Source organism: Lepisosteus oculatus, chromosome 14 (assembly GCF_040954835.1).
Source record: "Lepisosteus oculatus isolate fLepOcu1 chromosome 14, fLepOcu1.hap2, whole genome shotgun sequence".
Lineage (NCBI taxonomy): Eukaryota > Metazoa > Chordata > Actinopteri > Semionotiformes > Lepisosteidae > Lepisosteus > Lepisosteus oculatus.
This window is the reverse complement of record NC_090709.1, coordinates 33,554,064-33,580,116: the sequence shown is the minus strand read 5'-3', so window position 1 is coordinate 33,580,116 and position 26,053 is coordinate 33,554,064. Positions and strand designations below refer to the sequence as shown.

General features: G+C 45.2%; 4 non-coding genes and 1 pseudogene across 4 annotated transcripts; 4 read left to right on the top strand and 1 right to left on the bottom strand.

The window, feature by feature from the left end:
- The first annotated feature begins 10,419 nt into the window (after positions 1-10,419).
- On the top strand, positions 10,420-10,528 carry LOC138219214 (5S ribosomal RNA; annotated as a pseudogene).
- Positions 10,529-17,414: 6,886 nt separating this feature from the next.
- On the top strand, positions 17,415-17,533 carry LOC138217704 (5S ribosomal RNA). Its single transcript, XR_011181416.1, has one exon. It is a non-coding gene; the product is annotated as a 5S ribosomal RNA (ribosomal RNA).
- A 600-nt stretch (positions 17,534-18,133) lies between these two features.
- On the bottom strand, positions 18,134-18,298 carry LOC138243644 (U1 spliceosomal RNA). The gene has a single exon (XR_011192297.1). It is a non-coding gene; the product is annotated as a U1 spliceosomal RNA (small nuclear RNA).
- A 3,415-nt stretch (positions 18,299-21,713) lies between these two features.
- On the top strand, positions 21,714-21,832 carry LOC138217519 (5S ribosomal RNA). Its single transcript, XR_011181231.1, has one exon. It is a non-coding gene; the product is annotated as a 5S ribosomal RNA (ribosomal RNA).
- Positions 21,833-22,369: 537 nt separating this feature from the next.
- Positions 22,370-22,488, top strand: LOC138244677 (5S ribosomal RNA). Its single transcript, XR_011193292.1, has one exon. It is a non-coding gene; the product is annotated as a 5S ribosomal RNA (ribosomal RNA).
- The last annotated feature ends 3,565 nt before the right edge of the window (positions 22,489-26,053 follow it).

Sequence of the window (26,053 nt, the reverse complement as noted above, 5' to 3'; positions counted from 1 at the left end):
TGAGACAATGACAGTTTACAACTCCTCTGTCTGTCAGAATGCTGCTGGTTTGTCAGAGAGCTGCAAAATGTTAAATTTGGATAAAAAATGCTTCATTCAAATCAGTCTTTTAGGGACCTTTTTTTCTTATTCCATCAACATTGCAGTCTTTTTTTCTGAAAAAAAAATGAAACAAAGGATTACTATAAATTATAATAAAACCAACCTTTACTATGAATAGAGATATAAAACTATCTATTGTAATCAGAAATATAATTTGTCTAATTAATTAAATCCCATAAAGCCCATAAAACTAATGGATGCACAGAACATGTAGTATGGTGTACTTAGGTTATCAGAAGGCTTTTGACCTACTTTCCATTTCACATTTTCTGTTTAAAAAATATTTTCAATACCTGATCTCTTGGATGTCTTGGAGATATCCAACCAATTGGCAACAGGAATTGTCCACATTACCGTCTATTAGCAGACATTGTTTAGATACTGTATGAATCCATTACATTCAAAGTTTGATCTCTTTATTTCAATACACGTTTAAGTACTGTTATTTATTTCAATACAGGCGAAGGATCTGGAAATATATGAAAATACAACATATATATTTGTATGTGTACATATATGTGTATATTTTACGCACATATATTTGTAAACAATGCTACATTATTTTTCATTGTATATTCAACAAGATCCAACATACTGAAAGTCCTTCACGTGAAGTGCATAGCAACAATCACTATGAAGTGCGTCATGTGGCAGGATGTAGGAGTGATCGCCAGTTCCTGCTTCAGGTGTGAATTAAAACCCTTGCAATAATATAGACCCGTAGGGGCGTAGGAGTTTTAGTGTTTGTCATTTCAGTATCAGCACAGCAATCTCTCTGTATTTGTGATCAACTTTGGTTAAATATGGCAATTTTACTGTTCAATCTGGAAACTGAACTTCGCTTTTTCATGGAGGTTTTGCTCAAATCGATCGTGTATGAAGTTTCACATGTGTTCCGAAACAGGATGTCTGACTCTGAGGATGAGATTGAAAACAAACTCCGCAGCGTCTCCCAGACTCTGGCGAGACGGTCTGTGTTTAAAATCACACAGTGTATGGAAGAAAGTGTCGGGAGTGAAATGGCGCAGCTGAAGAAGGAAAACGAGAGCCTGAAGGTGAGATTGCAGCTGTGGGAGAAGGAGTCGGGAGCAGGAGGAGATCAGGGAGGGACAGATCGTGTTGGACACCCGCTTCCCTGTGAAGTCACTGCAGAAATAAAAGAAGAATTGAACACGAAACTGGAGCTGTCTGGTCAGTGTGGTGACTTGTATGTAGTCAGAGTGTCTGTGTTTAAAACCAGTATCTTTAACTTCCTCACTGGTGAGAATATAGTGGAGAGATACAGAGTGAAGTCGGAAAGTCTTGTGTGATGTAGCAACGGGATTCTTTACTGGAAACTGAACTGTTGGCCGGTTATAAAAATAACTCGTTCATATTCAGCATTTGTTTCTCTAAATCAGTGTGTAATCCGACGTTATTATGATATATATATATATATCACGGTATATAATACTGTATTTGTATTATAATATAATTCTTTCACCGAATCAGTGTACAATCCGACGTCATTCGGGAAAATACAAATGTTGTATTTGTATTATAATTATTGTGTTATATCTTTAGATTTTATATTTATATAGATAGGTTTAAACATTCCAGTCCACCAGGGTCTGTCTGTACTAACTCCTTTGGACTATTATGTCAGTCACTTTGTCTGTATTGACCCTTCTCACTCTCAGTGTAGTTTTCATATACTGCAATGTCCAGTCAGTGTGTCTGTATTAACCCCCCCCCTCTCTCTCTCTCTCTCTCTCTCTCTCTCTCTCTCTCTCTCTCTCTCTCTCTCTCTCTCTCTCTCTCTCTCTCTCTGTGCAGTGTTCATGTACTGGAGTGTCCAGTCAGTGTGTCTGTATGAACCCCCCTCTCTCTCAGTGCAGTGTTCATGTACTGGAGTGTCCAGTCAGTGTGTCTGTATGAACCCCTCTCTCTCTCAGTGCAGTGTTCATGTACTGGAGTGTCCAGTCAGTGTGTCTGTACAAACCCCTCTCTCTCTCAGTACAGTACTGAACTGTTGTTTTCTAATTATGGTGCTGAAAACATCTTTATTTCAAAAACGGGGCTTAGAACACATAATTTAGACTGACTCCATATCATTCAATGACTCAGATAAAAAAAAATGATGAGCTACTGTATTTACATAATCATTACGGAAAAACGTTCGTATCTTACTTGTTTCGTTTTTTTTTTAATTTTTGGAACATCTTCCTTATTTTTAACATTCTTGGCCAAACATGTTTCCAGTGATTTAGGATTTACATACGCAAATAAAATCTGGAAATAACCGTGAAATTGTAAACAGGATAAAAATGGTCGATCAGTCGATGGCTGTATGCATTCTTATGTTTTCCAGCGGTCAGGGGTTTGAGGTGCAGGAGCAAGTGAATATTGGATTGTCTCTGGTGAGGTGCAGTGTATTGGGGTGTTTGAAGTTTGGGGATTCTTCTGTGTTGATTGATCTTGGAGGAGAAGGAGTGTTGTGGATTTGGAAGGAATTAAATGTACAAACTCTGTTCCCTGGGTTTTTCTCATGGTGTTTTTGTGCTGAATGTCTGGCCAGTGTTGTCTGCTCTTACTGTTGAGTACCAGCACTGCAAGGTCCACTGTTCTCTTCCTGACCTCTTTGGATTAAGCACAAAGCAGAAGGTGTATGAGTCTTCTAGAGATACAGTCATTTCCTCTCAGTTGAATTCACTGCTCTACCCAGTACAGTGGTACAGTAGAGCCGGAGCCTATCCCAGCATGCAAGTGGCACAGTGTGGGATACACCATGGACGGGATACCAGTTTATCACAGAAAATTGGTGACACCAGCTGTTACGAATAGGGGGTTTTGAAATTAGAGGAACAACCTGAAATGGCCCAGAGGGTGAATCAACAATTAAACGAAATGACTATAACCCCTATATAACTGAGCAATAATAAGATTGAGAAGCACTTGTGTTCTTTGTGCTGACACAGAAAGAGGCAGAAGTAAGACACTGGGCTAACAAATATTTATTAACAGTGACAATACACACACTAATCTACACACACAATAAACATACAGCATGCAAGTTACCCAATCTATAAAGAAGGTGTTGCTAAGTATTCAGCTCTTAAATATCTCCTACAAAGACCTAAAGAAGAGATCAACTGCCTTGCTGCCTGTAAATGTTTGTAAATGTTACCTGCAGTTAAATCTCTCTTCAAAGCTTAACCCTGATGTTACCAGATTAATGGCAATTTATCTGCTTATTCTCAGAATCCACCCACTAATCAGGAGAAGGTGTTTCTAACCAATTCACCTCAATGTTATTTTACTAAATTTGATATTTGTGGGTTATTTTAGAATCTATGCTCTCTGCTTTCTAAAGAATCAGGTTCAGATCATTTGTGTGTTTGGGTCTTTGCTTTTGTTGGGGGTCTTGCCTTTTTATTGTCGTGTCCAGACTGGGTCCGACCTGTATCCTGCAGTTGCAAGGAGCAACATAAGCAATCTCACCATCTCACCCTGCCACTCAAACAGATCTGACTATCAGATGGCCAGTTTTTCAATGAGCATCTCAATCTAGATCTCAATCTGTTTAATCAAACTCCTTATTGCCCTTTCTGAAACCTCACTGTACCCGAACACTGTACCTAATTCTGCTGCCTCCTCCTACTGTGTAGCTTTTTTTCCCTCTGTAAAGAGCTTTGAAAAGCCCCTTTTAAAGGTGCTATATAGAATAAAGTTTTTTATTTATTATTATGATTCAATCCGCTGTTGTTAATAAGTGTCACTCACTCGTGTTAGCGTTATCTTCAGTAAAGTGTATTCAGAACAACCCTTTTCCCCTCTTATCATATCAAGTAATGAATTAGTGGAAAATCATCCCCGATCTCATTTTCTCCCACTGGTTATCTCTGTGCCTTTTTGCCTTTTTTCCCCTCTTTGGTTTTTTTTTTCTGAATCACCATCTTACCTCTTTCTGATCCACCTGGGAGCCTCTCTGTAATTAAACAGTTCTGTATCAGACTGTCTCCCTCTGAATTCACTTTCTAAACCATTCACTGCTTCTAGAGTTCAACCATAAACAGCACACTGGGGACTGTGCTTGGGCTTTGACCAATCAACATGCTGTTTTCACATTTAAACCTTGACGTGGTTATTAAGAATTTGCTGGTCGATGCTGATTGTTGCTGTCAATAGAGGTGTATGATACCAACAAATGTAATGTGTGCTTAGAAAAGTTGTTAATTCTGAGTGTTACTTTTCTGTGTACTTGTTTGCAGTGTTAATTTAGTTTCCAGTTTTTGATTTAGTCATAGTCTTAGTCAAGTCAAGTGTCTGTCATAGTCACCTTCTAGTCATCCATTTTTAATTTAGGAACAAGTAATAGGTTTATTTCATGCTGAACAAAAGAAGAAAGAAAACACAACATTTCGGCTGTGGAGCCTTCTTCAGGTGTGGGACTTAGAGCTTAGAGTGTAGACTTAGAGTGTCTGTATTAATCCTTCTCTCTGGTTGCAGTGTTAATGTGCTGTATTATCCAGTCGCAGTGCCTGTGTTAAGCCCTCTCTCAATGCAGTGTTAATGTGTCTGTATTCACCCTTCTCTGTCAGTGCAGACTTTATGTCCTGTAGTGTCCAGTCAGTGTCTGTATTAACCCCTCTCTCCGTGCAGTGGTAATATGATCTAAGTTTCAGTTTGTCCATGTCTGTATAAGCCCCCTGTCTCAGTCTAGTTTTAATGTACTGTAGTGTCCAGTCAATCAATGTGTCTGTATTCACCTCTCTCTCTCAGTACAGTGTTAATGTCCTGTAGTGTCCAGTCAGTGTCAGTATTAACCCCCCTCTCTCAGTGCAGTGTTAAAGTACTGTAGTGTCCAGGCAGTATGTATCTATTAACCCCTCTCTCTCTAAGAGCAATGTTAATGTGCTGTAGTGTCCAGTCAGTATGTATCTATTAACCCCTCTTTCTCAGTGCAGTGTTAATGTACTGTTATGTCCAGTCAGTGTGTCTGTATTAATCCCTCTCTCAGTGCAGTGTTAATGTGCTGTAGTGTCCAGTCAGTGTGTCTGTATTAACCCCTCTCTCTCTCTCAGTGCACTGTTAATGTAAATGTAATGTAATTGTGATATTATTACAGTAGACTTACTTTTTACATGGTAGTTATGTTTCTGACAGAGCTAAATCAGAACACGCCCTTATACCCACTTATTCCACTATGTTAAAACAACCCAAATTGATTGTGAGTGTACTAGTATACGTGTGTGTAGTTTAAGGCTTTTAAGATCACATGGCCTCAGCTTTCACTACTGAAGAAAGAGACAAGATGTAAAAAGGGTTAATAACTTAAGTCAGTTCTGCCTGAAAATTAGACTTCTAAGCAACAGGGGTTTATGGCAGGAAAGGGGGTTAACTGATAAGGATTCCAGATGCGAGCAAGGAACCCCCTGGGGGCATAATCTTAAACTGACCATTTGGCCAGGACCTCTTAACTGGCCAAATACCATGACCCCCCCCCCCCCCCCCTTACCATAACACCGATTGACGTCCGAAGCAGCAAGGAAGGACTATATAACCTAAAAGTTTGTACCGGCACATGGAACAATACTTCGGTTTTGTTGTTTCTTGCGGGAAACAAGACTTCGGCTTTATTGTTCCTTGCATGCAATAAACTAATCTGTTTTACTTCATCTCGGGATCCAGAACCTTATTCTTTCTGTTACAACACTACTATGGTGATGATACTCAAACATACATCCATACCAAACCTGACGCTGATGTGGCTGTCTCTATTCTATTAATTTGCATCCCCGATATAAAAACTTGGGTGACTCAAAATTTCCTTCCTTTAACTGTGACAAGACTGAAGTCATGCTTATTGGCACCACCCATCAACTTTGTACAACCAATGTGTAACCCTATCTGTAGATGGTCTTGTACTTGAGCTTCAGTCTAAATTGAAAAACTTGGGGATGATATTTGACGTTCGACCCACATGTGCAGCATGTTGTCAGAACATCTTTCATTCACCTCATAAATATTGCTCGACTATGCCCTGTGTTATCACTAACTTTGACTGAAAATTTTTGTCTTCTCCCAAATTGACTACTGTAACGCTCTACTCTCTGGGGTTTCTAAATCCACATTGAACAAACTGCAGTATGTCTAAAATTCAGCAGCCAGAATCCTGACCAGGTCTAGTACAAATGATCACATTACTCCTATCCCGGAGTCCTTGCACTGGCTTCCTGTCAAGTTTCATATCGGCTTAAAAATCCTCCTGCTCACCTATAAGACTCTCCATGTCTTGTCTTGGCTTGGCTTGACACCTCCATGCTGGTCTGATATTATCACCCTACTCCCTACCTTGCAATCTTCGCTCTTCTAATTCTGTTCTCCTATCTGTCCCCCAAGGCTGTCTACATTGTATGGGTGACAGGGCCTTCTAATTTTATGCCCCAAGCTCTGGAACTCTCTCCCCAAGGATATCAGAGAGTCACCTTCTCTAAACTCCAAATCCAGACTCAAAAACATTTTCTTCAGAAGAGCCTTTATTTAACTGTTCTGTACCCCTCTGTTCCTACTTTACTTAGTACCACTGTCTACTGTCTCCTCTAACTGTGTATTCTCGTCATGCTAAGTTTGTGTATTTTTTGTTGTTGGCATTCTGTAAAATGCTTTGAGAAGCCACCTCTAAAGGTATAAAACTATAAAATAAAGTTTATTCTTATAAAGGTCTTGTCTTGTGTTTACAGATTCAGAGGCCAGTGCTCTTATTGAAGCTGGGGAAAGGGCTCCTCTTGAACTGCAGCACAGTGTGGAGATGCACAGGCTGATGCAGGAAACAGAGGTCACTGCCGCAGAAGGGAAAGAGGCACTGGACTCTGTGCCCATGATGAAGACAGAGCCTGAGAGTGAGACACCTGGGCTCTTAGTATGTGATGATTTTACAGAGAATATTAATAATCTGGACACAATCAATATTACACAAGGCTGTAATGAACTGGGCTGCATCTCTATACAAGAGCACAGTGAAAAACTGGATGTTTTAAATCTTACAGAGCAGGACATGGAGCCCAAGTTGATTGACCCTGCAGAGCAGCAGACTGATGTACCTGGTGAAGAGAACAGTACTGAGTCACAGCACACTGAGAAGAGTCAGTACAGGGAGGAGCAACAGCAGCTCCTACAGGGCTTGATAATAATTAGGCCTTGTTCTGTTCAAGTGGAGAGACTGTCATTGCAGAGTCTCAAACAATCATATGATCCCTTAGTATCTGATGACTTTACACACAGGTTTAATAATCTGGTTACTGAGAAAATCGTTGAAAGTTTTAATGAACTGGAGAGTATGTCTGTTCTTGGGCAAAGAGAGGATCAACTGAATGAACTGGACGGTTTTAGCCTCAGAGAGCTGGAGAAGGAGCCCCAGATGATTCACAGTGCTGTGCAGCACACTGAGGGACATAATGATGAAAACAAATCTCAGTTTCATCACACAGAGCAAGGCCATTCCATGGAGCATTTGCAGAATAAGAGACCCCAGCACGATCAGGGGATGAAGAAGAATCACTCAAGGCCTTGCTCAGATGGAGTGGACAAACTGCCATTATGGCACAGGGAGAAGCAGCGTTTCTGTCAGTCTAGCATTTCAAAACCCTATCAGCACCTTCACACAGGAGAGAGACCGTTCAGCTGTAGTCAGTGTGGGAAGAGTTTTAGTCAGTCAAGCCACTTAAAAACCCACCAGCGCATTCACACAGGAGAGAGACCTTTCAGCTGTAGTCAGTGTGGGAAGAGTTTTAGTCACTCGCACCTCTTAAAACGACATCAGCACATTCACACAGGAGAGAGACCATTCAGCTGCAGTGAGTGTGGGAAGAGTTTTAGTCAGTCAAGTAACTTAATTACCCACCAGCGCATTCACACAGGAGAGAGACCGTTCAGCTGCAGTCAGTGTGGGAAGAGTTTTAGTAAGTCAAGTCACTTAAAAACCCACCAGCGCATTCACACAGGAGAGAGACCGTTCAGCTGCAATCAGTGTGGGAAGAGTTTTAGTCAGTCAAGTAGCTTAAAAACCCACCAGCGCATTCACACAGGAGAGAGACCGTTCAGCTGCAATCAGTGTGGGAAGAGTTTTAGTCTGAAAAGCCACTTACAGTCACACCAGCGCATTCACACAGGAGAGAGACCTTTCAGCTGTAGTCAATGTGGGAAGAGTTTTAGTCACTCATGTAGCTTAATAGTCCACCAGCGCATTCACACAGGACAGAGACCGTTGTAGCTTGAGTTTGCTGCTCCTTTGCCAGTCTCTCTCTCCCTCGTCTCAAGTGGTGCTGGACACAGAGAGGCCATTCCATTTGGTTCACATTTAAGGTGTTTTTCTAGCTGATAGAGTGTTCTGATAAGGAACAATTCCCAAAGCTGAGACACATCAACCACCCTAATTAATGGTCATCTCTGGTGCCTCACTGTCTGGGAGATTCCAAGGGAGAGTCTCATCCCAAGTGGTTTACACCCAAGGATGAGTGCATGGTTACTCATCCTCACACTGGGCACCAATAAATGTAGGCATCCTCTCACGAGGCACCAATAAATGTAGGGGTTTGTGCATTTACTGGGCCAATTGTTAATTGTTGCAGTAAGTCACAAAATGATTCTCGAATGCCCATGGAGCTTTCAACCAATGAGCGACCATAGTACCTCCAGGTAAAACTCCAGCTCCTCCTGGACATCCTCAGACTCAGCTCAGACAGTCACGTAAACGCCAATGTGTCAGAGTGTCAGGACTTTTCCTTGTTCTAAGAGTCAAGAACGGAGGTTGCCCGCCCATAACCAAAGGATCCACCCGAGGTTAGCCCAGCAGCAAGCCTCGTGAACCCACCGCGAACGCTCACCTGATCAACGAGTGAACTACGGTCGGAGCTGTGGACAGCTGAATATCAGTATTCAGGACTAGCGCTACATCAGGAACGAACCGGTCTTCTTCCTGTCTAAAGAGTGCGACTTGCTCGGATCTGTAGTCACTTTTCTGTGTGCAATCTCTCCTTTGTTTCAGCCAACACTAACTAGCCGGTCTTCAGAGAGCATCAGCAGCGCACAGCAGCAGAAATCTCTCTTCTTCTTCTTCTCTCAAGTCGAACCAGCACTGCCTGGCACCGGCCGAGCCAGAGAGGGCCAGAGAGCACCGATTGGACGCAGCAACAGCCTGCTACTGCTTCTTTGCGTCTGCGGGAGATCTGAACCCCCACAGAGCAGACGAGTATTCAACATTCTGCATTACAGCTCGAGAATTCAATTGTTACCTCAACCTGAGTTGATATCAATTTAATTCCTATGAGTCATGTACTTGCTTTTGAGTATCTAATGTACAAGTTGTAACAAAGTTCATTTACAAAACGGTCTAAATGAATGATATATGGAATGTATGTCCATCTTGGTTTGTAACTCTTTGTGATTGAATACATACCTTTTGTATTCTGCTAACCCTCACTATAAGATCTATGCACATTTTATGTAATAATAAATGTACTCTCGTGTATTAGTATCCATGTGTATGTGCGTTGCTGAGTTATCCTGCTGGGTCGGTCTTCTAATAACCATCAAAGAATCATTTTGTGACTTACTGCTACAATTAATAATTGTCCTGGTAAATGCACAAGACACCTACATTTATTGGTGCCTCGTGAGAGGATGCCTTTTAAGTTCCTCCAGTCAGGACAGTAGGCTCTACTGTACACAGAGAGGGGTGGGGGTGTGGATTAAGCCGATACCCTGGCTTCTCTCCAGACACAGCTGTGTGAGCTCCTCCAGTAAGGACAGGAACCTCTTCTGTACACAGAGAGGGGTGGGAGGGGGAAACAAGCCGATACCCTGGCTTCTCTCCAGGCACAGCTGGGTGAGCTCCTCAAGTCAGGACAGGAGGCTCTGCTGTACACAGAGGGGGGTGGTAGGAGGGAACAAGCTGATACCCTGGCTTCTTTCCAGACGCAGCTGGATGGGCTCCTCTATTCAGGACAGGAGGCTCTACTGTACACAGAGAAGTACCGGGGTGTGGATCAAGCTGGTACTTTGGCATCTCTTCAGACACAGCTGGATGAGGTCCTCCAGTCAGGACAGGAGGTTCTACTGTAAACAGAGAGGGGCGGGAGAAGGGAACAAGCTGATACCTGTTTGTCCTTATCCAGTGCAGGACAAGCCAACACAAGGGAGCACATTTGTGAACATCCAGCCACGCATTGATTTCGAAAGAAGCTCCTTTCCAAAGAATTGCAAATGAACGATCCCGCTCAGGGGACACGGAACCCCCGCCAAACAGCTTCAAGTAGCGTGTCAGGTGCCATTGCTTTAGCTTATGGCCACACCACCCTGAACATGTCTGATCTTAGAAGCTAAGCAGGGTCAGGTCTGATTAGTACTTGGATGGGAGACCACCTGGGAATACCAGGTGCTGTAAGCTCTTGCTCTCTCAGCCAGCAGAGGTCGCCATTGGTGCCGTAGGCTTTGGGAGGAAACCCTGAAGTATGGACATTTAACACTTACAAGAAAAGTGATCTATAGCCTCATTTTTGAGATGTTTTGTGTGTGACTCATACATATAAAAAAAAGTTTGTAAAACGAATATCGAAGCTGCCTCTAAATCTGCAAATGAAGATCAGTCAATAAACCACTTGTTTATGTATAACTATACATATATTCACTTATTACTGATTTCATTAATTGAGCACGGATGCAATAGAGGTACAGCCATTCACTGTTTGACATGTCTGTACTGGTACAGAACCTAGCAATCAGAAAACGGGTGAAACTGTCTTTAGAATTAGCATACAGTACCGAGGCCCCCCATGACCAAATAAAGGCTAATCTCGATAATCATCCTAAATAATGCAAACTACAGCAAAAAGACTCACTTTGAAAAGGGAATGAATGTCCGGAAGGAGTAGTGTAACCAGCTTGAATTGCTTCTCTGGACCTATAAGTAAAAGAAACAGAGAACTAGTAGCGTCATCGATTCCTTTCAAACTGGGACCCTTTAGCAAGCACATGATTCGTGGTGTCGTAAATCTTCTGTATCTGATGTTGGACCAAGCACATCAGTGGAGAGTGCGAACGCAGTCCCCCACAACCACAAGCATCTTGAGATACTGTCCTATGCCCTCTATTTCCCACAGATTTTCTGCTTTCGTGCAAACACGTCAGGAGGAAGTTTGTCAGGAGAGATGCCGTATATAACGAAAGCAGCGGTCAGGGAAAATTGGGGCGAGAGAACTTGCAACCAGTGTTCAAACTGGGCCCAGAAGGTCTTAGCAAAAAAGCAGGACCACAGGAGATGGGTCACAGTCTCCTCCTCACCGCAGCCCACCCAAACGCAGCGAGGGCTGGGGGTGAGGCCCTACGGTACAAGAAAGTTCGCACCGGTAAGCACTGGTGGATGACATTTCAGGCTACGTCTCTGTGAATGTTGCACAGAAACTTAGAGAAGTGTTTCCACACCTTCCTTGTTTGGGCTGATGTTAAAATGCTCACATGGGTCTGCCTATTCTTCTGGGGTGCAATGAAATCTTCCAGTTTTTGGACGCTGACATCTCGGAGGGGAATATGGCCAATTGGGTGAGATCTTACAAAACTTTTAACTGTCCCATAAATTGCAGGGCATGTGTCAGAGAGTGTGACATCCAGCTTGGGTCTGACACCCCACACTCTGAACACCTCCCTACCTACCCAGAGCCTGGCAAAATAAGTCCAGGTACTCTCCAGGCGCTGTTGCAAAGCCTCTCAGCACAGAGGCCAGGAAAATGCACAGCAGCTTCATAGCAATATCTGGGACTGACTTCCCCCCTGAGAGTAGCGGCCTGTACATTATTTCTCTTCTGAGTCTTTCCTGCTTCCCACCCCATAGAAATTGAAACATCAATCTCCTCAGCACCGCCGCAACACGGTGTGGGATTGGGAAGGTAGAAGCCAGAAAATTCAAGACAGGCAAGAGCTCGGCTTTGATGACCAGCACCTTCCCTGTCATGGTGAGGTCTCGGTCCTTCCATTGCATCAGTTTTTTGTTTAAGATTGGCAATTTGTTCTGCCAATTTACTGTTCCCATCTCTTCTCCAAAATACACCTTAATTCTGTTCTCTTGCAGGCTGAGATCATGTCCTTCTTTTGGCTCCCTCCAGTTCTGATAAAAAATCTCACTCTTAGATTTGTTAATTTTTGCAGAGGAAGCCAAAGAGAAACGATCACAGCACTGCAGAGCTCTGCTAATTGAGGCATTGTCAGAGAGGATCAGGGTGACGTCATCCATGTATAGAGATGTCTTTACCTCTCCTCCCCCACTTCCAGGCACTGGTATCCCATTAATGGCCTGATCCTGGCGCAAGGCACAGGCTAAGGGCTCCATAGCCAAAACGAATAACAAGGGGGATAATGGGCAGCCCTGCCTCACCCCTGAACAGACTTCAAAGGGGCGTGATCTATTGCCATTAACCATTACTCTGCTGTTGCTACCTGTGTACAGCAGGTTAATCCACTTTCTCATGATGGGGCCAAACTTCATGTGCTCAAGTACCGATATTAAGTACTGCCGGTTTAGGCGGTCAAAGGCCTTTTCTAGGTCTACACCTAAAATGCACAGAGGGAGGGAGCGATCCTCTGAGTACAGACAGACATCCCTCAACAAGACCAGGTTGTCGCTCATCAGGCGTCCTGCTATCCCACAAGTCTGTTCTTTCCCTACCAGTGAGGCCACTACATTTTGTAGGCGCAGGAAAAGGGCTTTGGACAGGATCTTAGTGTCCACGCCTAACAGGCTGAGGGGTCTCCAGTTCTTTATGTCATTCTTTGCTCCTTTCTTAAACAAGAGAGAGATAGTGCCTTCTCTTAAGGAGTCAGGCAGCAATTCTGTCTTATAGCTTTCCTCGAATAGGAGCAGTAGCGGATCCTGAAGCAGATCCCAAAAGGTGCAATAAAATTCTTTAGGGAGCCCGTCAGCACCCGGAGTTTTTCCCTTCTGTAAGCTCTCCATAGCCTGTCTCAGCTCTTCTACTGTCAAAACCCTCTCAAGTACTTCCCTATCTTCTTCACTCAAAACGTTTTCTAGCTTTGAGGTAAAAAAATGAATTTCTTCATCCTTTACCTCTGTAGTGCTGTACAGTCTTGAGTAGAAGGCCTCGGTGCAGGAGAGGATAGCACTCGGCTCTGTTCTCTCTCGTCCCTCCTCATCAACTACACTTTCCATGACAGACTTGGAGCCTACCACTTTCCTGAAAAAGAAGCGAGTACACTTCTCATTTTCTTCCAAGAACTGCACTCTGCTTCTTAACAGCACTCCTCGACTACTTTCTTCGGCTATGCTCCGGATGTCCTTTTTTAAAAGGGTGATATCCTCGAGCACATCGAAGCCACTGTGCAGCATCGTGTAGAGACGCTGCAGCTGCCTGTTTCCTGGCTAGCACTCCTCTCCGTCTGGCAGCAGGCTTCCTTCCCTCAGCCATGAAAAAGGCCCTTGTCTTCACCTTCACCTCCTCCCACCACTCTCCTACTGACCCATACAGAAACTGCAAGGACAGCCACTTTGATGGTTTCTCCTTGTAGCGGGATACTACCCCCTCGTTCTCTAGCAGCTTTGTGTTGAGTTTCCAGAGGCCTGGGCCAAAGACAGTCCCGCCCTGGAGTTCCACTCTACACCCTAAAGCCTGATGATCTGAGAAGAAGACAGGCTGAAGAGTGATCCCAACAACTTTCACTCTCTCTGAGACAAAGCAATAGTCAATTCTGGAGCTGCTATTCCTCCCTGACCATGTATATCCTGCTGTTGTGGGATATATACATCTATATGTGTCTGAGAGTTTAAAGTCTTGAACTAAGTTTTGCAGGGCCAGTGAGCTGGAATCCAATTTTATCGGAGAGCTAGACTGCCTGTCTGTGTGCTCTAAGATACAATTAAAATCCCCTCCCACTATCACGTCTGTGCTACATAACAATAGGGGAGAGAGTGCCTTGAGTAGCTCAACCCTTCCTCCCACATCAGTAGGACAATACACATTGATTAGCCGCAGGTTAACGGTCCCCCATTCCACATCCACACACAGCAACCTGCCACCTATGACCCTCCGAATACTTTTCAATTTGAAAGCCCATCCTTTGAAAAGAATGGCCACGCCAGAGGCTCTGTTGTTATTGTCCCCTGACCAAACAGAAGGCCCTTTATCCCACCTATCTTCAAAGCTTTTATACCTCTCTTGATAGGCTAAAGCACACTCCTGCAACATCAACACATCTCCCTCTCTCTGCTGGAGGTAATCAAAGACAGACTGGCATTTAACTCTGTCATTGATACCTCTGGTGTTAAGAGAAATTATGTTTAGAGCCATATTACATAAGAAAGTGGAACCAGTCTTTACAAAACACATTTCTCTTCTGTCTCACCTGTTACCTTCTTCTTTTTCTTTTTCTTCTTACCAATTTCCTGCCAGCCATCCTCTGAATGAGCCTTCATCAGGGTGGCAGCAGTAAAAGCGTTCACGGAGTCCATTTCAAGGAAGGGGGTAGAGGGAGGGGTGGAGGGGTTCCAGCTGTCCCCATCGCCATGCTCTCCTTCCTCCTCGCTCGGGGAGAAAACAGAGTCATTTTTCCTTTTCCTCAAGTCCAGCTCCTGGGAGCACTGAGGGGAAAGGGGTGCAGCCGATGCACCAGTCTCCTCTTCCCCCCTCACCCACCAGCTGCTGCAGATCCTCCATGATGGACTGGATGGAGGAGAGGAGGGCATCTGTAGGACTTGCAGAGTCTGAGAAAAGCAGCTCCGCTGAATCCTGGGTATCCTCGCTGGACCCGCTCCACCGGGGGGGCCCACACTGGCCCTCATTCTGAGGAGCAGGAGTGGAGGAGGGGTCCTCGCTGTTCTCGGGGGTTTTCAAACCCTCGTGCTTGTCTGGTGCAGTCTGCGGTTGTGGGGGCATAGTGGATTTCTCTTCCACTGGCCCCGGAGCCACAGCAGGACTGATCCTGGCTGGAGGCTGAGACTCTTTGTCCAACAAGGGTTCTTTGTTTGACTTGTTGTTTGCTTTGGCTTTTCGGGCCGGTTTGGCTGAAACAAGCACTGCCTCATCCTTTCTCATTTTGAGTTTATTGGCGTAGGCGTGAGGGCAGTTCTTAAAAACGTGTCCTTCCGAGCCACATAAATTGCACTTTGGCAGCATTGAACAGTCAGAGGCTAAATGTTCCTGTTTGCCACAGGTCTTGCAGCATTTCACAGTGCAGGATGATGCCAGGTGTCCCACAGCACCACAGCGCCGACACACCTTTGGTTGTCCCACATAAAAAACATAGCCATTGCAGGCGCCCAGCCGGATTGTAGAGGGCAGGTGCCTTAAGCCTAATTTTACATTGTCCGGTAGCAAGCGAACCTCGAATTTCCTTGCTCCTGTTTTTATACCGTCAACATCTCTAACCTCAGTTCCATGGTGGACGGTGCAGTACTGGTTAAGCCAGGTGTGAATGTCCTCCGTCTTTGCCAGTTCCGAGAACATAAGAACATTTTCCTCTCTCTCTGTGTCAGAGGCTGCAAGTTGATCTTCTCAAGGGCAGGAACTTTCCCTCTTTTTGCCTCAAACACATCCACACATTGTTCAAACAGAGAATAGGTAGCAAAAACAACCTCAAATGCTTTCTGACCTGGGAGAGCGAAGATGAAATCCAAGTGCCGAGGTTCAAAGCCAAGTTCCTTCTGCAACACTTTTCTGCTGAACTGCATACGGTCCATGAAGAGGTCATCCAAAAGCTCAAAACGCACAGCATTCTTGCGGGATCCAAAGGTTGCCATTTCGAAAACTGAAAAACAAACACTGCTTCCACAAAACAAGAAAACAATCCAACTACTCCACCTACAGGCTGATCAAGGTATCACCCCTGCCAGGTAAGTATGAGCTGTACAAGCCCCTGCAAGCGGCCCGCACCCACAGCACAAAGCGCGCAGCCTAGGCCTGCTCCTCGCCCCGCACACCACCGCCTCCTGCTGGGCCCACTCTTTCGCACACTCACACTCCACACTAACACTCAAAAGGGTGGGCAAAATGAGAAAACGAGCGCGCCGTTTCCTACACATCTGCAGACCTCCTTGAATGTCTGGCGCTGGGCATGCCCCGCTCTCCTCCACCTTATCTTATCGCGTGTGACCACCGACAATGGCCACAATGCCGGGGAATGGCACCTGTAAAGTGTTAATTGGGGCACAGGTACAGCCCGTCTCGTCTCGGAGGCTGGCTTCAAAGACAATACAGCAAACACAGCGGGGCGGGGGAATTCAGGTACATTCAGCTCCGGCGGGAATGAGTCATTTGTCGGTCTTTTCAAGTGCTGGGAGCCGAGTAATCCTTCGCTTGTATCGTTTCTCCCCGGTGACTAGATCTCACCCTGCGGCTCTCGACTGGGCTCACCCACGGCAGCCCAGCAGGTGTGAGCCTAGCCGGCACCCGGATGGGAGATTCCCCACGGAAAAGCTCAGGTTGCTGCTGCTCCTGCAAGAGGTGTGACTGGGACCAGTAGGGAGCGCTCACCCTGTGGTCTGTGTGGCTTTCTTATGCCCCAGCATCCTGATGGAGACACTCTGCTGCACAAACAGGCGCCGTCCTTCGGGGGAGGCATAAAACAGAGGTCCCGACCCTCCTTGGCCATTAAGAAATCCGAGGGTGTCTCTCAAAAAGAGACTCCGGGGGTGTCTCTCTGGTGTTAGTGTTCCCCTTTACCAATCAGTCGGGGTCTCCTCCTAATCCCCGTCTCATATGTAACAATCAATGACGAGGCCCCCCTGTCCCGCGATATTGTATTTGTCTCCTGGCCGCTGGCTGGCGCCGTGAGATTTAGTACTCGCGCAAGAGACCGGGGGCAGAGCGCGATCGCGGTTCCCCGCCCCCCACAAAGTGTGCGCTCCAGGTTCCCTCTCGGGGCTCTGCAACACAGCGGAAAGGCAGCGAGAAGAAGCCTCTTGCTCTGACGCCGCAAGGCCACAAGAGGGCGGAGGCGCCGTGCGCCCGGCCGACGTGTTGGACTGGTGCGCTTTATGTGCTGAAATAAACACGCGACAGCCCAGAAATGTTTTCAGAGTGCTGTGCACTGGAGGTTTTTGTCTTGTGAAGACTTGCCTTGTGCTCCTCCGTGCAGTTTGTTTGTTCTCCTCCAGTGCGGGACAAGCCAACACAAGGGAGCACATTCGCCAACATCCAGGTACGCAATGCGATTTGGAAAGAGGCTCCTTTCCAAAGAGTTGCACACGAACGATCCTTCAGTCCCGCTTGGGGGGCACAGAGCCCCTGCCACACACAGCTTCAAGTAGCGAGTTAGGCGCCAAAGCTTTCGCTTGCGGCCACACCACCCTGAATGTGCCCAATCTTGTCTGATCTTGGAAGCTAAGCAGGGTTGGGCCTGGTTAGTACTTGGATGGGGGACTTCCTGGGATTAGCAGGTGCTGCAAGCTTTTGCTCTCTCGGCCAGCAGGGGTCGCTGTTGGTGCCGAAGGCTTTGGGAGGAAAACCTGGAGGATGGAAAGGTGATCTATAGCCTCATCTCTAGAGATGTTTTGTTGCTATGGCATGTGTGTGACCCATATAAAAAAAAAACCCGTTTGTAAAACGAATATCGAAGCTGCCTCTAAATCTGCAAATGAAGATAAGTCGATAAACCACTTGTTTATCGTATATTTATACATATATTCATTTATTACTGATTTCATTCATTGAGCACAGATACAATTGAGGTACAGCCATTCACTGTTTGACATGTCTGCACTGGTACAGAACCTAGCAATCAGAAAACGGGTGAAACTGTCTTGAGAATTAGCATACAGTACCGAGGCCCCCATGACCAAATAAATTGGCCTTAATAATGCAGACTACAGCAAAACGACTGACTTTGAAAAGGGAATGAATGTCCGGAAGGAGTAGTGTAACCAGCTTGAAATGCTTCTCCGGACCTCTAACTAAAAGAAACCGGGAACCAGCAGTGACTTTTGAACTGGGATCCTATCGCAGCACGTGGTGTCATAACTCTTCCGTATCTGATATTGGACCAAGCACATCAGGGGAGAGCGCGAACGCAGTCCCCCACTACCAGAAATTATGCAGTCGAGATTCCCACATTTGGGGAATTCGCAGGGGTCAGCATAACCGGAGTGCAATGGCCGAGCCTCGCCCTGGGTGAATCGATTTTTTAAGAACTTTATTTTCTTTTCACAAAAAAATACAGGACATCACAAATTAGAAAGCTTTACATTAATATACATACTTAAAACAGTATATATGATCATATCTCATTACATTTTGACACGGTACCAGTTACATAGCAACAATTTCTTTTTTTCTGGTGTAAATCACATTCTTTACTTAAACATGATAATGTTTTTCACAGTTTCTTGAGATATTGACCTATGCTCTCTATTTCCCACAGATTTTCTGCTTCCTCCCTCCTTTCTCTCCACAGATCTCTGAGGTAATAGTTCTCTCGGGTGATGAACAGGGCCAGGCTACCTGCTGCCTTGACTGGGACCTCGATGCCTTTGAACAGCCCCATGTTCCTCACTCTCCACAGGGCGTCTTTCCCACTGTTCACCACGGCCCAGATCCTGTCAAACACGTCAGGAGGAAGTTTGACAGGAGAGATGCTGTTGTAGCGGCAATGTTTGTTAATAAGACAGAATTAGGCAGTGGTATTCTGTCCTAAATGAGGCCCCATCTCACCCTCCATCTTTGTGGTGCAGCCACAGAGAAAGTATTCATGCAGGCTGATTTAAGATGTTTTCTTTTGATAAGGGACAGCTCCCAGATGGGGATGCACTTAGCTAAGCCTGGCTATCATGATCAATGGTCATCCATTGGCGCCTATCTGTCTAGGGAGTGCCAAATGGACATCTGGACTGCATTCCTAAGTGTCAAGAGTAAGTGACTCATATCTCACCTTGATCAACCAATCAGGGACTGGCAGGGCGTGGTAATACCACGTGGGTCTCCAATGCCCGCCAAACTCTCAACCAATCAGCACACATCTGTGTCTTGGTCAAAAAGGGAGCGCAAGCTCAGATCGGGGCTCTCCTTGGCCATTTTCGCGCATCCTCAGAGACAATCACGTGACAACTGCTGTTGTCTGCAAAGAGACTTGGACTTTGTTCTAAGCGCAAGGCCGAGAATCCAGTACGTACTCAGAATTCTACCAACGTGAATGCTCCGCTTGATCAACGGCAGCCTACAGTTGGAACCTCGTCGACAACCTGAATAGCTTATTCAGAAGCAGCGCTGGACCGGGAACGAACCAGCTTCTTCCCAGGCAAAAGAGTGACTTGTGAGGACTCGCGGTCACACTCTGTGCATAGAGACTTTGTACTAGCCAGCTGGACTGCTGGTAGATCTCCTCGGAGCAACGACTTCCCTGCGCGCCGCAGTCAGATTCCTCCGCCCGTCCTACTCCGCGCTGTACCTCAACTGGTTGGCCGGTAGCCAGAAGACGCCGGGACAATGCCCATTGGACAACCGCTGGAACAGAGGCTGCAACAGAGCCTGTCAGTTGGTTTGGTGTTCGTGCCGGGAGATTCCAAATCCATACACAGTGGATAAGTAAACCCCATGTTCTACATTGTGTCTCGAGAATTCAATTGTACCTCAACACAAGTTGTTATCAATTTAATTCATGAGTAATGTATTTACTTCCGAGTTTAGAGTAACAGTGGGTAATAACACTGATTAGCGATTTGGTAACCGAACGATATATATTGACATATATTCTCTGTTGTGTATCTCTTTGTGTTGGCATCTCTTCGAGATTATATACCTTGTATATTGATAACCCTCACAGTAAGGTCTGCTGCTCGTATCCAGGCAGACTAGTATATGTTTGGTGCACAATTTATATGAATAAATGTATCTCGTGTATTGAACCCGTGTGTGTGCGTTGTTAGTTGTTCTGACGATTGATTTTCTAAAAGCCACAACGAACAACCTCGTGATCACTGCTACAATTAATAATTGTCTCAGTAAACCCATCAAACCTCTACAACCACGATACACCACCATAAACTATATTAATTTAGGAACATAAACATATAGTGTAAACTGTATATGGCTGGTATTGGTAGTTTAAAGAAAAAATACACACCAGTATTCCACTTTCTTCCTAAACATTTTAAGCATCAAAGTCTTACATGTAGTAAGATTTTACCACGTTTTGGAAACGTTTTTACATGCTCCTTCTGACCATCTTAAGTTTATATACTTTGTGAAAAGTCATAAGATATTAACATTTTCTGTGAATGTGCTCGTTATCGGAGTAAACAAAAGCATACTTTTAGAATTTGATTAATAGGGAATATAATATGGAATCACGTACCTAAAGAAATTAATAACGATATAATTATTTTTATGTACTGTAGCTCAAATAGTAGTATAATACACTTTCTATGGATACATGTGCTTCTACGCAACGCAGAAGCACATCCACAAGTAACATTACCTAGCTAAGAGAGGACATTGGCTAGCCAATATGATAAATACAGTGGATAAAAGCAATTAGGAAAATAAGACCTGCTGATCTGTTATACATACCAGGAAGAGAACAGAATATGATTTTTTTCTGTTCGAAACGTGTGTTGTCTTTATGAAATTCATGTATTTTAAACGTTTAATTAAGAAGAAAAAAACTTACAGAAAGATACTAAGCTGATCACGAGATAGAAAGATCAACCGTTTTTCGCGCATAAAAAGTGGCTATTAACTGGGTGAACTGTTATTAACTGGAGTCAACTGGGTGAAAACACATAATATGAACATGAAACAAAACAAAAAATAAAAATAAGATACAATCTACAGACATTAAAACCGGTGTCATGGAAATATAACTATCAAGGAAGCCATAAGAGAGAGTTCTCACCTGAGTAAGGTCTTTATTTCAATATTGGGAGCAACCAGAGACTCAATTTGTTACAAGCAGTACAGGGTTTTCATAAGACGTTGCGCTGTAAAAAAGCTCAGCGCTTTGTCCCTTCTAAAACTTCCACTTTCCCTAAGAGAAAACAGATTACATCAAAAAGCGAAAGAAGAAGCACTAGATGTGTAATTCAAAGCTTTTCAGTTACTTTCAGCTAATTCTAACGACCCAGACAGCATATATTGTTTTGGTACATTGTCTTCTAAAGTAACCTAAACAGTGTACTTTGTTGACGCACTGTTTTCTAAAATTCTGCACGTACTGTAGCACAGCAATTACATCCTTTAAATATATTATCTAAAAGCCCCAATATATTTCTTTGCAAAGCTCTCTACATTTTAAGAATCAATTTACTTATTAGCTTTCCACTTAAAGACTTGTTCGGCTGGCGTTCGGAGAGTCGCGTTTTTCAGAATTGTATTGAGATCGTTTTCCACAGAGCTCAGATGTCAAAGCACAGCAGCAGCTCTCCACAGCGATCCTCTATAGCGCCCTTTCTCCCGCAGCTCCGTCCTCATTGGAAGGAAGCAAGAGTGAAAGGCTGAAGTGAAATAGAGCGGGGACGAAGGCAGTGAAGAGAGAGAACGTGGGAAGAAGAGAAAAACGCAAGGGAAAAAAAGCAGCGTCGTAAAAGAGGTGACGGAGCTGTCCTCTCAATAAGAAGGGTGCCAGCGAGCCTTGCTCTTGCTTGCGGCCACACCCCCTTGAGCACGCCTGATCTCGTCTGATCTCGGAAGCTAAACAGAGATGGGCCTGGTTAGTACTTGGATGGGAGACCGCCTGGGAATACCAGGTGCTGTAAGCTTTTAAGCGCAGGAGGCGCCCTATCCGCGCTCGCTCGCTCATTCCCCTGTTCACACGTGCAGTGCGGCTTGTCCGTCTGTTTATTTGTCAGCTTTGGCGAGACACGGGTGCTTGTGTATTAGCGTGAGCGTTTTTTATTCTGATCAGGAACAGTTTTACAAGTCCGCAAAGGATCGAGGAAAGGTTTATCGCCAGCTGAAAAGAGACACAGCGCTTCGGCTGTGGAGACTTGTTCGGCTGGCGTTCGGAGAGTCGCGTTTTTCAGAATTGTATTGAGATCGTTTTCCACAGAGCTCAGATGTCAAAGCACAGCAGCAGCTCTCCACAGCGATCCTCTATAGCGCCCTTTCTCCCGCAGCTCCGTCGTCATTGGAAGGAAGCAAGAGTGAAAGGCTGAAGTGAAATAGAGCGGGGACGAAGGCAGTGAAGAGAGAGAACGTGGGAAGAAGAGAAAAACGCAAGGGAAAAAAAGCAGCGTCGTAAAAGAGGTGACGGAGCTGTCCTCTCAATAAGAAGGGTGCCAGCGAGCTTTGCTCTCGCTTACGGCCACACCCCCTTGAGCACGCCTGATCTCGTCTGATCTCGGAAGCTAAACAGGGATGGGCCTGGTTAGTACTTGGATGGGAGACCGCCTGGGAATACCAGGTGCTGTAAGCTTTTAAGCGCAGGAGGCGCCCTATCCCCGCTCGCTCATTCCCCTGTTCACACGTGCAGTGCGGCTTGTCCGTCTGTTTATTTGTCAGCTTTGGCGAGACACGGGTGCTTGTGTATTAGCGTGAGCGTTTTTTATTCTGGTCATGAACAGTTTTACAAGTCCGCAAAGGATCGAGGAAAGGTTTATCGCCAGCTGAAAAGAGACACAGCGCTTCGGCTGTGGAGACTTGTTCGGCTGGCGTTCGGAGAGTCGCGTTTTTCAGAATTGTATTGAGATCGTTTTCCACAGAGCTCAGATGTCAAAGCACAGCAGCAGCTCTCCACAGCGATCCTCTATAGCGCCCTTTCTCCCGCAGCTCCGTCCTCATTGGAAGGAAGCAAGAGTGAAAGGCTGAAGTGAAATAGAGCGGGGACGAAGGCAGTGAAGAGAGAGAACGTGGGAAGAAGAGAAAAACGCAAGGGAAAAAAAGCAGCGTCGTAAAAGAGGTGACGGAGCTGTCCTCTCAATAAGAACTCTGTTATACCCATCTAGAAACATGCAATCAGCATGTTATTGCTGAAGCAATAGTCACAACATTATTCCACACCTGGGTGAGAGGCGGGTTATGATGACAGTCATGCTTTCTACACCTTATACTGAGCTCAGAAATGGCCCAAGCGGACATCCCACGAGCAGATCCCTCCGCGTATTAGAAAGGCAACTTGTCTCAGCAAAAATACCACGGATTCACATCCAAAATATGATAAAAAGGCAAAAACCCCACACTTGGAATGCAAACGTACCCTAAAAAGGAAACACGGTTTTAAAACCAACTTGATTTTCCCCTGGAGAAACCTTTTTATGGACACACATCGCATCTATTACACATGTAGAACTAAATATAAAGATAAAACTTAATATAAGAAGTCATGACATATCACACATGACGAAGTCTGGTCCAGAATAAACAGTTTACACTGACCCAGCTTTATTTACCCTGGTCACTCACTTCTATTAACTGTTTAACTGGGTAACAAATTAATATTTGTTTCAATTTGGGATCTACACTTGGGAGCCCTGAAATGTTGGCCAGAGGGGAGAAGCTGATATTCAGACGTGAGAATATATTTAAAAAAAGGATCTGATGTTGTTTTTCACCTGTCTAATCAAAGCTTGTTCAAAAATTATCTGATTATAGGACACCTGAGTTTATAATCATACTCATTCCACTTTTTAACCCCGTATATATGCACAATATGAAACGTATATACACTAAATCTCACGTGTGAGTCACATAATATACATTTCTTTACGAAAATTAGGAACACTTACTACAATTATCAACCCCCCATGACGAGGCAATATTTCATACCTTTGTTTCTTTGTGGGTTCAAAGTTCTGTCCTGTCGTTTCACACGTAATGTTTTGGTAGTTATCTCAATTTTCCTTTGCAATTATCTCCAAGATCATCAACTTTTTGTAAAACGCTATGCACAACTGATATTTAAAGAAAGTCCTGTACCAAAACGTCTTCGTAGGGAAAGACAACTTTTTTTCCCTTACGTTAGTCGCTACACGGTTACTCAGAAAATCCATTCACCGCCTTTAAAAAAAAAGTTTCGTTTTTTATTGTGGTTCACTGACATTTCTGTCACAATTCTTAGGGACCCCAAATAAAATTCACTTGCCGGTATAAAGACTCCGGCGAGGATAAGACAGGTATCGAGCCACCTGCGTATCTAGCGGACGTTTGAAATAAAAAAATGGCGTGTAATGTTGCGAAGGGCTACTGTTTTTTTATAGTTTGTCGATTGTAAGGGACGTGGGCCGCGACAGAAATACTGGACGGGGTGGGAAAAGGTTTATTTATGGTTTATTGTACCGCAACGGTCACAATTGACTCACCAGCAAAGATGGCGCCAAGGCCACATCGACTCCCTCCCGCCCTGCCTCGCACCGAAGCTCGAGCTGCGGAGCGCGACGCCAAACCGCCAGTCCACGGGCGCGGGCGCCGGACATAGACGTCATAAACCCTTCCGAGGCGCAGGAATTATAGATCACTGTAGTTTCTTCTGGACCCGGGTTAGGGACAGTGTGCCCTCCGTGAGAGTCTTCTGAGGAAGCCAGTGTCTCATGGGTGTCCAGGCTTGGTACCATCTGTCCATCACAGGACACACAGACACACACACTCACACACCCTGGACAGGAACCAGTCCATCACATGACAAACACACACTCACTCACACACCCTGGACAGGACAGCACTCCATCACAGGACACACACACACCAGGGCCAGTTTTCCCAGAAGCCAATTAGCCCAAAAGCCTGTCTTTGGACCCGGAGAACACAGGGAGAACATGCAGACTCCACACAGACAGTCCCCCCCCGGGTCCAGACCCGAGCCCGGAGCCCCCCCGCGCTGAACCCCTCCGTACAGACGGCCGCACACAGCTCCGTTGTTCCCGATTCCCGAGGTGATCTGTTAAAAGAAGCTGGTGTGTTGCCTCCAGGTGACATTTCCTACTGGAGTCAGGACAGGAAGCTCTTCTGTACACAGAAGGGGGTGGGGGTGTGGAACAACTCCTTTGTTCGGGGCCTTGGGGCATTCTTGTTGTGAAAGGCGCTATATAAAAAAACTGAATTGAAATTGAATCTTACAGGTTTGGGTTTTTCGGAGATCTTGTCAGAGATCTTGTCTGACGTGCCATTTCAAAAACGTAACGACACTCCTCACGTCCGAGCGCCTCCGGTCTGTGATGTAACGTATGCTTACACAACCATGACGGTTTCATCATGGACAGCACGAAAGCCCGAAAAGTGGTTGACGTTTTAATTTGGCGATGGATCCCAGTTTTTTTTTTATTTTGGAGGCCAAAGAGGACAAAAAAGGAAACGTCTGGAGGTGGATCGATGGTCATCTCTGCGGTTGTTCTGATGTTCTGGAAAAAACAAAACAAAAAAAAACGGCTCGCTTGCCCGGTCGTGTAGTGTTTCCACACCCCACGCAAATCAACTTCTCTTCGCCCCCGGGGGCTCGTCGCCCGCCGCACCCCTCTCACGTGATAGGGGCTTCCCCCGGCTGTGACGTACTTACCCTACCCCCTTTTCCGCCAACGTCATACCGAAGGTCGCGCTTCGGGCCGCGGCGATGTTGACAGACTGTCTTGTAGCGTGAGAAGGGTTTAAATTTTGACTTAAGGAGTTGGCCATCGTTATATTTCGCGAGGTATCATACGGGGGGAAAAAGAACATTTATATTTATCAACCTACTAGTAATACTGGGTGGATGTCACGTTCCCCAAAGTTCAGTGCCTCTCTCTAATAAAGTAGAAACGCGACATTAAACTCCGTTCGAAACGGGAGAAATCACCAGGACACGATACAACTGACGTCCGGAAAAGAAAAAAAGAACTCCTATTCCCATTTGTAATGACCCTGTCGTGTTTTTCCCGGTGTGCGCTTATCTTTCGGAGACCGTTTCTCTCTGGTGTTGTTTTGCTGTTGGAATAAATGCCGAGGTGACCCTTCTGTGTGGAGTCTGCGTGTTCTCACCAGCGGGTCGTTTCCTCCACCGCAGGGGCTGGTCG